At 46.3% G+C, this 11236-nt stretch overlaps 1 non-coding gene across 1 annotated transcript; it reads left to right on the forward strand.

The window, feature by feature from the left end:
- Positions 1 to 416: 416 nt before the first annotated feature.
- TRNAA-CGC (transfer RNA alanine (anticodon CGC)) lies at positions 417 to 488 on the forward strand. Its single transcript has one exon. It is a non-coding gene; the product is annotated as a tRNA-Ala (tRNA).
- The last annotated feature ends 10748 nt before the right edge of the window (positions 489 to 11236 follow it).

Raw genomic sequence — 11236 nt, forward strand, 5'->3', positions numbered from 1 at the left:
TATATATATATATATAGGCAAGGGGAATGAGGGGCTCGTTATAAATATGAGAGAAGCCAACAGCCAGAGAAACCAAGGGACACAGGGGATTTTTAAATTAATTTATTCATTTTGTGCTGTTGTTCGATATTACTGAATATGTTATCGCTTAAAGCTAATTGATTAGGAAAGCAGAAGAAAAACCACATGCCGCCGGTGGGATCCGAACCCACGACCTCCGAATTACGCGTCCGGTGCTCTACCGCTGAGCTACGGCGACGGCGGTAATGTACTGCTTTCGGGGGTATTTATGTTACATAAATACCCCCGAAAGCAGAAGATTTGACAGCCGTCGCCCTAGCTCAGCGGTAGTGCACCGGACGCGTAATTCGGAGGTCGTGGGTTAAATACCCCCGAAAGCCCAAGATTTCACAGCCGTCGCCGTAGCTCAGCGGTAGAGCACCGGACGCGCAATTCGGAGGTCGTGGGTTCGGATCCCACCGGCGGCATGTGGTTTTTTCTTCTGCTTTTCTGCGATATATATATATATATATATATATATATATATATATATATATATATATATATATCGCAGTATACATTTCGTTAAAGGAAACATCTTTATTCGACTCGACGTTCCGATCGGAAGACCGATCTTCTTCAGGACCGGTCTTCCGATCGAAACGTCGAATCGAATAAATATGTTTCCCTTAACGAAGCGTATACTTCGATATATACTCTTGTAAGCAGTCAAGTACTTTATATATATATCTATATGATGGCCGCTGCTTATTGACGAAGGTGGCGAAACCGAGGATTCTAGGCTACACAGCCATCCACTTGCAGGAGGTGATAACGCATTCCTTTTTATTCATGACGTCACGAGTTTTAATCAAGTGGTGGAAAAATATTTGAATACAATTCTGTCAGCATTAAATGCATCTTGCGCTGCCGTATAACGTCTGCACCGACTTAGCGAAATACACGCATAAAATTGATTTTTAGTGTGAACGAAAATTACATTCAATGGTCATCCTTCAAGTGAGTTGATATAAAGCCATTTCTTTCTCTTCGCGGAGCTAATATCTTAAGCTTTTCGTATTTTCTTTGCATTAAGTTAAGAAAAAAATGTAAAGTTCATATGCAGTGTGCATTTTGCACAGGAACCAAGACAGCCCCCACCCTGTTTGCGGCTGCTAGTTAGACCTTCAAGTTCCCGAAAGAAAACACCGGGACACCTGATTCCATTATGTGTTCTCAGTGCGACTGCATTCTAAGCTTAACCGCAGCCGTGGCCTAGGGGTTTGAGCATCTCTCTCGCATGCGGGAGGTGTGGGGTTCGATCCCCAGTGCCGCCGGGTACCCACCGGTGATTACAATACGTACGAGCTTACCCCTTGCCTGGTACTGGGCTTTTGCGGGGTGAATTGCTTGGGAAATGGATCTTTGTCTACACATTGAGTACATGAAAACCCCTTCTGCCATGGTGCTTTTATTGCGAAAGCAATACTACTTGCACTTTCACGCCTTTGCCCTGCCGCGGCGGTGACCACCATCGTGCCGCGGCGGTGACCACCATTGACCTTCATTTGACCTTGATTGCATTAGATTGGATTAGATTAGATTGGACTGGACTAGATTGGATTAGATTAGATTATATTGAATTGGATTGGATAGGATAGGATAGGATATAATAGGATAGGATATGAGTGGATTGGAGTGGATTGAATTGGATTGGATGGATTCGATTGGTTTGGATTGGTTTGGATTTGATTGGATTGGATTGTATAACCGATGCATCACCACAAGCACCACCACCAGCTACACCACCAGCTGTACCATGGTGTAGGTACGGATATTGCTTTCGCAATTACCGGGCTTAACCAAGCTAAGCCACAGCGAATTTTTTTAGCCACAGATTCCTTTGCGCCAAAAAAAAAATCATCATCACCAGCAGCAGCATTCGAAGCTGCTGATGTCTTTGCGTACGTAAATAGAAAGGTCCAGGTTGCTCTTTCTGAGCTCTTCCTGTGCACCATCTGCCACGGTTGTCAGGTGGAAACTCCAAATATACACCAACCTGGTCTGGGGACGTCACTGCCTTCCGGCCAATAGACATTCTCCGCTCCAGCACCGTCATTGATGACGTCATGGCCCCCTCAGCCAATCGGGATTTTTCCGGTTAACGCCGGAAGGCGCCGAGTTTTTGCTTCAGTGAGGGTTACAACTTATAGGCTATTATTCCAAAATATATATGGTACATTCGGGGTCACCCTGCGTGGCGTTTGCACTTGCACATTTTTAGTGCGAGAACGCTACTTCACGGGGTTAAACCCAACCAAGAATCTTGCGGCGTCGCTGACATTGAGGGTGCAGAAATAAAATAAACACTGCCGCGACTGGATTTCGAACCCGCGGTGGTTCGAATAGATGAGCTTCGCCGGCAACTGTACGAGAGCACTATTATTATTATTATTATTGCCATTAAATTTTTTTCGTTATTTATTTCATTGTTTAACATTTTGAGCACCGGTCAGTCGCCGCCTGTGTTGTGGCCAATCCCCCGCAGTGGGTACGCGCCTTTATGATGATGATGATGTCCTCAGGCTTAATGGCACGTACGCACGGCGGGGGATTGGCCAGGGTGCATAGCGGATACAAACGCACTCATGTACAGGGAATGGAGTATATTTAAATTTTGGGACGCAGGGCTAGAATTTGTACAAAACAAAAAAATACGGAGAAGGAAAAGTTGTGAATTCACATTCTAGCAGAGGAATCTACCTGATGAAATTATATAATCGTGAATAGAATCGCACACTGGTTTCAGAGCATATCCCTTGGCGCTTACCCCGAAGGATAGGAGAATCGGAATAGATAGAGGAAGCCCGAGCCGAGCGAGAGGAATCTCCAAGTAAATTCTACGGAGAGCATCGAGCCGCCGGCAGGAGAGGAAAAAATGTTCTATAGACTAAATTTCGCCACAAGACTCACAAAGGTTGGATATCGAAAACCCCGATCGGCATAAATAAAGATTCAGCCTCGGTATCCTCACACCTCACATTGCCTCGAACTGCACATCCGCACACTCCAAGGAAATGCCAGGTGTTGAAAATCCGCTGCAGCAAGGAGAGGCTCATGGCTCAAGGTGTGGAGACGCTGGAATCGTTGAAAGCGTGCTAGAGTCAAGTAAACAGTTATTTTGAGGACAACAACAACATCGTGGTCTTCATCAACTTTCATCCTGGGCGCGAACAGATCAGACCAGCTAAACCTAGATCAATACTTAACTTGAGTATAATATCGTCGCCGGCTATGCCGACGAGCTAGAAAGCCAGACCATGAGCCAACCATGCAGGCTAAACACATGCTTTCGCACGTCTCGATGTAACTGCGTTAAAACCCTACCACTTTTTTTCTCTCCGTCATTCATGCCTTCCTTCACGGTGTGGTTCAGGTTTCCGCCGAGAAGTGAGACAGTTACTGCGCATTTTCCGGTCTGGACAGTTTTAAATCCCCGGGTCATTGTGGTTCCCTCCGCCACTCCCTGTGACCGGTCCGCTAGCTGTTCGCTTTACGTTTTACGTAGTACACTTTGCGTGCACTTCACCTTCAATCCCAGCAGCTCAGTTTCCTTAGTGTTTCTTGTAAAAAGCGGAAAAGTTCCTTCAACTCTTTTCGTATCCATCACCATTAAAGTAATCAATGCTTGTCCCTGAATCCGGCGTCAGCGCGAATGGGATCGATCAAAGACATCGTAACTGTAGCTGCTTTTGAATTTTTCTTCGAGTAGCTCGAGCGTCAAATCAGAGCCCGCTCTCTTAATTACAGCGCGGGCTGTATGATGCACGTTTTTTTTTTATCTTCATAGTTTCTTAAGTGGGAAACATACAGGCGTGTGCGAGCGCTTGCATTCTTGAAAAGATGAAACGACTTCCGGCTGATCATAATTTCGCTTTCTCATTTACTTCTTCCATGCAATATGTTTCAAGGTTAGTGTAAAATTATCTACTGCGTTACAACTATACTTATTCTGTCAAAGGTAGAAACTGATTAAAGTGGACAAGAATCTTACCCCTTCATCTTTATCAAAGCGATCTATCTATTCCTCGCTGCTGTGGATCAGTCCCGGCGTTAGGCTAAGTAATAGGTAATTCACTTTTTTTTTGTTTTTCCTACAGGAAGTAAGACCAAACAGGAATAATGCAGTTAATGAACTGATGCCAGGGAGATGGTCACGAATGTTTAGAAGCTGCCGTTTTAAAAAGTTGAGCATTAAAAATTTTAGTGCATACAGGAGCCGCAGGCATATACTCAGCCTGTTCTGACTTGCAGAGTGGAGGCCCATGCAACGTACAAAAACAACAGTAAACAAATGAGTGTGCGCATGTGCTGGTTGTTACGAACACTTTTAATTAAACGGTGCTTGCAACTGAGAGTGATTGAAACTACATTTATGAAACTATCAAGCTGCATTTAGTGTAGCTGTGATCTCGTGCGTAAAGTTACGTTCTTGAAAACCGACTTAAACAGCACAGGCAATCCGCCCAGTATTCAAAATGGGTGGTTTCACTCTAATCCTCTGCAGGACCGGTTTTGTGAATATGTTACCAATATTGGGCCGATTACGTGCGCTGCTTAATAAGGTAGGTCGACGCCAGTTTTGCTGCGAAAACGATTGGTGTGAGGATCGAAACGTTCCGTTTATGAAACTACACAGCCTTGACAAAGGGTGGTTAATTGGTCGAAACCCTCTCTTCTTTGTTCCCGCTACCCAAGCACGACATGTAATCGGCCCAAAAAATTCAAGGGGCACTTTGTTGGCCTAAAGTGCGGTGAGGCGAAAGCCTTTAGCGGGGTGTTGCTGCTTGTGTCACTGATGTGCGGTTAAGATGTTAATTAAGTACACAATTGTTTGTGAATCTTAAATGTTGGAGACACTGGAGGGCGTTTGGGAGGCATCCGTCTGACTCGACGTCTTTCTGCAAACACTCTCCAGCGTCCTAGACAAGGAGAACTACGTATGCGTTGGCAGGAAGTAGCGTAGCCATTAGCACGCTCGGCTGCGGAACGGAAGGATGGTGGTTCAAATCCCATCGTGCACAAAGATTTTCTTTCTGGTCTGACTAGAAAAGCGTGACACCTCTGCTGGCAACCTTCTGTCGACAACGATGAGGCATTGCATTAGTCTTTAGCCTTAATATTGCAAATGGATTATGTAACTCTGGTCCTTTGCAGGACCGGAATTTGCCGATACGTTTCCAATACTGGGCCAATTACGTGTGCTGCTTGGGTACAGTGATAAGCCCCTCTTAATTATGGGATCGTGAGCGTGGCTAAAGTCAACAACAGAATCCACCGTTGCCTTCTCAGTTTAACGGCGAGCCTCATTGAGCACGCATCACCGCATCCGGTGATGAGAGACAGCAGCGGGCCATTAATTATACATGCGCAGGGGTGCGCACAATTCGTTGCTCCCCTTCGGGGCCACACCCAGGTCCGGTGGTGTGCTCTTGGGGCCGTGACGCAACCGGCGCGCTGTGAAGGCTGGCGCGCTGCGATATGACTGCTGCCGGCCTTGTTCGCTGTCGCGTCAGCTTCTTCGAGGCGGACGAGACGCACGCGGAAGCGTTGCGGCCTGATTGAGTAGCGCCGAGCCCGACAGAGCGCGGACCACGGCAGCCGGGCTGGGGTTCGACGCCCCGAGAGGAGTCAGTGACACCCGAGGCACGGTGTACTATCAGCGTCAATTGAAACGCGAACAGCACAACTCGCAGATATTATAATAGGGAGGCAAAATACATGAGCAGTTGATTTTCCCATCGAAGCCGAAAAGACCGCTCTTCTGAAATGTTAATAGGCCACGCCTGTATTTCATCTCCAGCCTCTAATATGCTTGATTTTTTGTGCTCGCGCTTCAGGTGTTTTGTTCGCGTTTCATTTGACGCTGATAGTACATAGGGTGGTGTCATTTCGCTAAAGGGGATTTCGTGACTCCGCACTGTAAACACGAATACGCCTTATGAGCATAAAAAAAGGGAGTAAGCTGTGAGTTTACTCCTTTTTATAAAACTGAGTGCGCTACTCCTTTCAAAAAAAAAGGAGTAAGTTGCGAACTTACTCCTTCCTTGTTAGAGTACAGGAGCACTTTTTCATCGGTCGGGTGGCACGGTTCAATGCCTTACGATAGCAGTCATGAACAGTCGAAACACTGAGCATCTGGGATTTCAATGCGTAATATATAGTACCAAGCGGCTGTATGACGAAAGAAAAGGAACGCGAACGGGCATGTCGACAGGCAGCAACTGGGTCACTATGATTAAAAATGCCAGCCTTTGTTAAGGCGAAAGCCTTTAATGGCTCATACTATCGTCCGTTAACAAAATCGTGTCACACGCGTTTAAATCGGGAACTAACAAAGATATAAGAAAATCAATGGTTGCTTCGGATAGAGGAGGGAGAAATGAATCTAGAAGCCAAGTTTGGCGACTGTAGATTAATTAGTTAATTAATTATATGCAAAAATGTCGATATAGCGCCGAAATAGCGCGGACGTCGATATAGCCACGGGAACGTTGTGACGTCACATCCACCGAAAGTCGTCACGGCATAGTAATGTTGTTACAAAATGGCCGTGAAAAACGTCAGATTTGTGTCAAATTAGAAGGGGAAATTTGTAATTAAGCGTAATTAACACTTACAAGATAAAGATGTATAATTTGGGTATCGATGTTGCCACGGGAACGGTGTGACGTCACATACACCGGAAGTCGTCACGGCATAGTGTCCTCGGCTTTCGCCTCTCAACACTTTAGTTGCCAAAGTGTCCTCGCAATTTTTTTTTACTACAAGATCAATTTAATGCTGGCAGAGTGAGCTCACGACAAACAAGTCAGCGCCCGTCGTGTCTTGTGTGCCTCGTTCTGTCGATTTCGTTTTCGCTATCCATGTAAGCTTGCAGCTCCTTTTCCTAAATTCAATGACACCCAAGGTGGCTCTATCCAGTCGAAGTCACATGTGCTGCAGTTTGTTCGGTGGCCGACTGTAGCGCTCTGCTGCATTAATTCGCGAATTCATTTCTTGGCGCAGAGACTGTGCTTCATATGAAATGTGCTTCGACGATCGAATCACGATAAAATTTGCAGAATTCCGGCTATTCCTGGTTAATATGATGGTATGCTTATAACGCACCTGGTAGCCGATAGTAGCTTTCACATGGGAAGATCTATGCTAGTCATGTCTAACATTCTTGGACAAAAATTTTGAAAATTGGAAAACTGTCATCATCATCATCAGCCTGACTACGCCCACTGCAGTGCAAAGGCCTCTCCCATGCCGCTCCAATTAATCCTGTCCTTTGCCATTTGCGGCCACTGTATCCCCGCAGACTTCTTATCTCATCCGCCCACCTAACTTTCTGCCGCCCCCCCCCCCCCCGCTACGCTTGCCTTCTCTTGGAATCCACTGGAATTTTATTTTATTGTTATTATTTTTGTTTCGTTTTTATTTCTCTTTTATTTTTATTTATTCTTTCTTGCGTGTTTATTTTTATTTAAAATTTTATTTTTGAATTTTTCATTTTTATTTCGTTACATACATGTTACTCAATCAACTTTTACATTTTATTTTATTTACCATACAACTCATGATTGAGAGTTCATGCGGACAACTTCCGTCCACAACTTCCGTCCACGCCACTCAAGAGCCAAAAATGCGTCGTCAGAGGCGAAATTCCCTAATTGGTTGGAGGATAATGACGTCACCAGATCGGAGTATGTCAACTGGCTGGAGGGAATTGACGGCACCAGACCGGAACTGGCGTCATTTCCGGTAAAGGCATCCATAGCTTCTAATAATATAGCAATGCCAACACATAATATAATTAGGTATTCCTGTGAGTTTTTATTTTTGTTTACGATGAAGTGCTTTGTGCAAATGGACTGCCACCTTCCTCTTTCTCCCTCACCAACCGTTCTCTCTGGGATAATCCGGTCCTGACTGAAATCCACGTTAATCCACCATCTTTCACTCTTGCCATTCATACGCCATGAGGTTTTTTCAGCCGCCGAAGTTGTGCGTTGTGCTGATAATTTTCCAGTAGCGAACAAGGTATGCGCACCTAACGATTAAACGGCTGACAAAAAAAAGCGGCAGTAAAAAAAAACATCCTCGCGAGTATTATCCGCCACATGGGACTCTTCCAAACGCGGATCTGGCACGGCGCAGGCAGCGTCTGATCAGCCGACAGCATCGAGCGATCGAACGTCCTTGGCCGACGGCCCTGACAGACTCCTCGGCGAGCCCAGACGGAGAGCGTCTCTCTGCCAAACTCGCCGAAACGTCCCGGCGCTGTGAGTCAGCCAGAGGCGTCTGGGTAGTGCCTCTTGATGTGGGTGCGTCCGGGGTAAGGAGGATGAGATCCCGGGAGCATCAAAGGTTGTTTTTTGTTGCTGTTGTTGCTTCAACTCAGTAAAGCGGACTCAGCCGTCGGTATACGAGCGGGTAATTTTGTTTCGTTACCAGGAAGAACTACGCTAGCGCGCTTCAAAAGGATTTTTTCGTGCTTGGTTGACTACCGCCACGAAGTCGACGTCAGCTAAAAGCTGGAGCCAAAAGCGATGTGGACAGCGAATGGTGTCCCAACTGGAAATACGCGATGCGCATAGCGGAAATTAAGAGGCGGGGTGGCCGCCGTTCCCTCTAAGGTAAGAGTTATGATTAGCTCGTAAATGCGTAGAAACACTTAATCTTGGCTATGCATGACGCGAAGAAGCGGTAGAACGATGCTCGGCGTTCCGTTTACTCTTGACGTCATGTGTACTACGTAGCCCGGAACGAATAACGGTTTAGGAAGGACTTGTTTGCACGCGATCCCGGCGAGAAATACGGAGCGATTATGTCCTGTTCTCTTCGTACCTCCCGTTTCGGAGCTCTCTTTATTGACATAAACTCGCTGGTTTATCGTTCTATGATGACATCGGCAATGTGTTTTTGCACAGAGCGCAAAACTGACCAGTGAGCGACAGATACCCCTCCCTGGGTAAATTGTTAGTATAACTAGTATGCACAAAGCTTGAACGGTTTTCGGCAGAATTTCGCTCTCTTTCTATGAAAATTAACAGGAATTTTGTTAAGCTCGGGCCGTACATGTTTTTACATTCGCGGCATAACCAGTGATCCATTACAACAGGAGATCAGACAACAGATGACCGGAAATGTGATTGGATGCGGCACTTAATCGCGGGGGTTATATACGGGGTTATAAAATTTGCAGGCATGAGGTATACAGGGTGTTTCACTTATGGCATTACACATTTTTTAAAAATAGGCTTTGCTTGATAGATGAGCGAAGAATTAATTTCTAACTATTACTGTTAGGCTTCTTAATTACTGAGAGACGTATAGCCCCCCCCCCCCCCACGTAATGAATGTCCATATCAGTTTTAGAATTTCTAAAACGAGGTTGCTCTGGACGCTGTAGCCTAACAAATGTTGCATACATCGCGACAAAATTCACGCGCTTTAGAGAAGCTTGGAGGCAAAGCAACCTCTCCAGTGCACGTAACTTTTCGAAATAGACAAAATTTGTCGGGTCACAGCACCGTGAGTAACCTCGATTTCGAAATTATAAAAACTGATATGGGTATTAATTACGGTGGGCTACACGCCTGTCACTAATTAAGGAGCCCAACAGTAATAGCTGAAAAGTGAACTATTCATTATTAGTAACCAGCCTGCTAGTTAGCACATCTTAGTTGTATCCTGATGTACTACATCACTGACAATGATATGCCGAAAAAAGCGCTCCTCTTAACTCTAAAAACCTATTTTTTAAAAAATTGTGTAAACTCTTAGGTGAAACACCCTTATAGGCATGAACCAAAGTTAGTCGGGCCGCCGCGGTGGCTCAGTGGTTGTGGCGCTCGGCTGGTGACCTGAAAGACGCGGGTTCGATCCCGGCCGCGGTAGTCAAATTTCGATGGAGGCGAAGTACTTTTCGGCCGTGTACTGCGCGATGTCAGTGTCGGCGTCCCTCATAGCCTGAGTCGCTTTGGGACGTTAAACCCCCTCAAACCATAAACCAAGGTTAGTCGGAGAGCGTTGGCCGAAGTATTTGTCCACCAGTGGACTAAATCCGGCCTATGGTGATGACGGTATCCTCCGTCCGCCTCAACCGGATGTGAGGCAATCCTCAGCCGTACATGCGGCTTGATGCACCATTCACAGCCAGCCCTCTCTCGCGCGCGACAAACGGCCGACAGCTCCGGCGCGACGACCGTCGATATGACGACACAATCACACAATCCTCCTTTTTTTCGCGAATGTCCTCGCTGAAGAACTGTGACAGTGTCCTTTCGCCTCTCACGACGGGCAGGCGTGAACGGACCGCGTTGTTCGGGCGGCGGAAGGTCCTCAGACGTCACGGTCTCGCACGTCGTTAGAGAACGAGACAGCAAAGGCACACAACACGGTGCATGGCTTTCTCGTATGGCTTGCGCGACTGGCTTCTACACTGTAGCGCTCGTTCGGGCGCCTGTCTGCAAGCATTACACCCCATTCTTTCTATTATTTTCTCGACCGCTCTTTATTATACCCCCCCCCCCCCCCCTCCCCAACCTTCCCTTCCCACCACTTGTCTAGTCAGTGAAGGTTTCTTCTAACGAGCTGGACAGTCTGGAAGGAACGTTAACTTCGCGTCGTTCGATTTCAGCTTTATCTGTACATTGAAGAACCTTATGAAACGAACAGTGCTCCATCACGATTAAACTTGTGCGACATTCTGAAACAATTAAGATAAAGTTCTGACAGCATATCCATTCGCGGAGGAAAGGAGGGTCTTGCGACTAGTTCACGCACGTATACGTGGTCTTCCTTGCTTCTTCCTGCAAGCTGGCTTGGGTTTATTTCGAGTCAATCTTTTTTTTTTGTAGTTCTTTCCGAGCCGCGTGCTGCAGTGGTTTCCAGGCCAATTTAGATAACCTTTGGAGCTTTTGAGAGAACATGCATCATCGCCGATCGGAAGTGAGTGATGTATGTAATCCTATCATATCTCAGCGCGTGCGGTCTGCATGCAATTACACACGATCACAGCGCCACCTGTGCCTAAGACATTGCCTCATACGATTCGTATCCTTGGCTATGAAGAAAGCACTCGTTCGGACCACGATATGTCTATTGCATTCGTTCTTTCTTGCCTTCCCACGGCAAGCCCATCAGCGCACATATTGGGAGAGAGTTTATTTTGGTTTCTGTAGAA

The sequence above is a fragment of the Amblyomma mixtum genome, chromosome 3 (assembly GCF_055824585.1).
Source record: "Amblyomma mixtum isolate Tamu chromosome 3, ASM5582458v1, whole genome shotgun sequence".
NCBI classification, from domain to species: Eukaryota; Metazoa; Arthropoda; class Arachnida; order Ixodida; family Ixodidae; genus Amblyomma; species Amblyomma mixtum.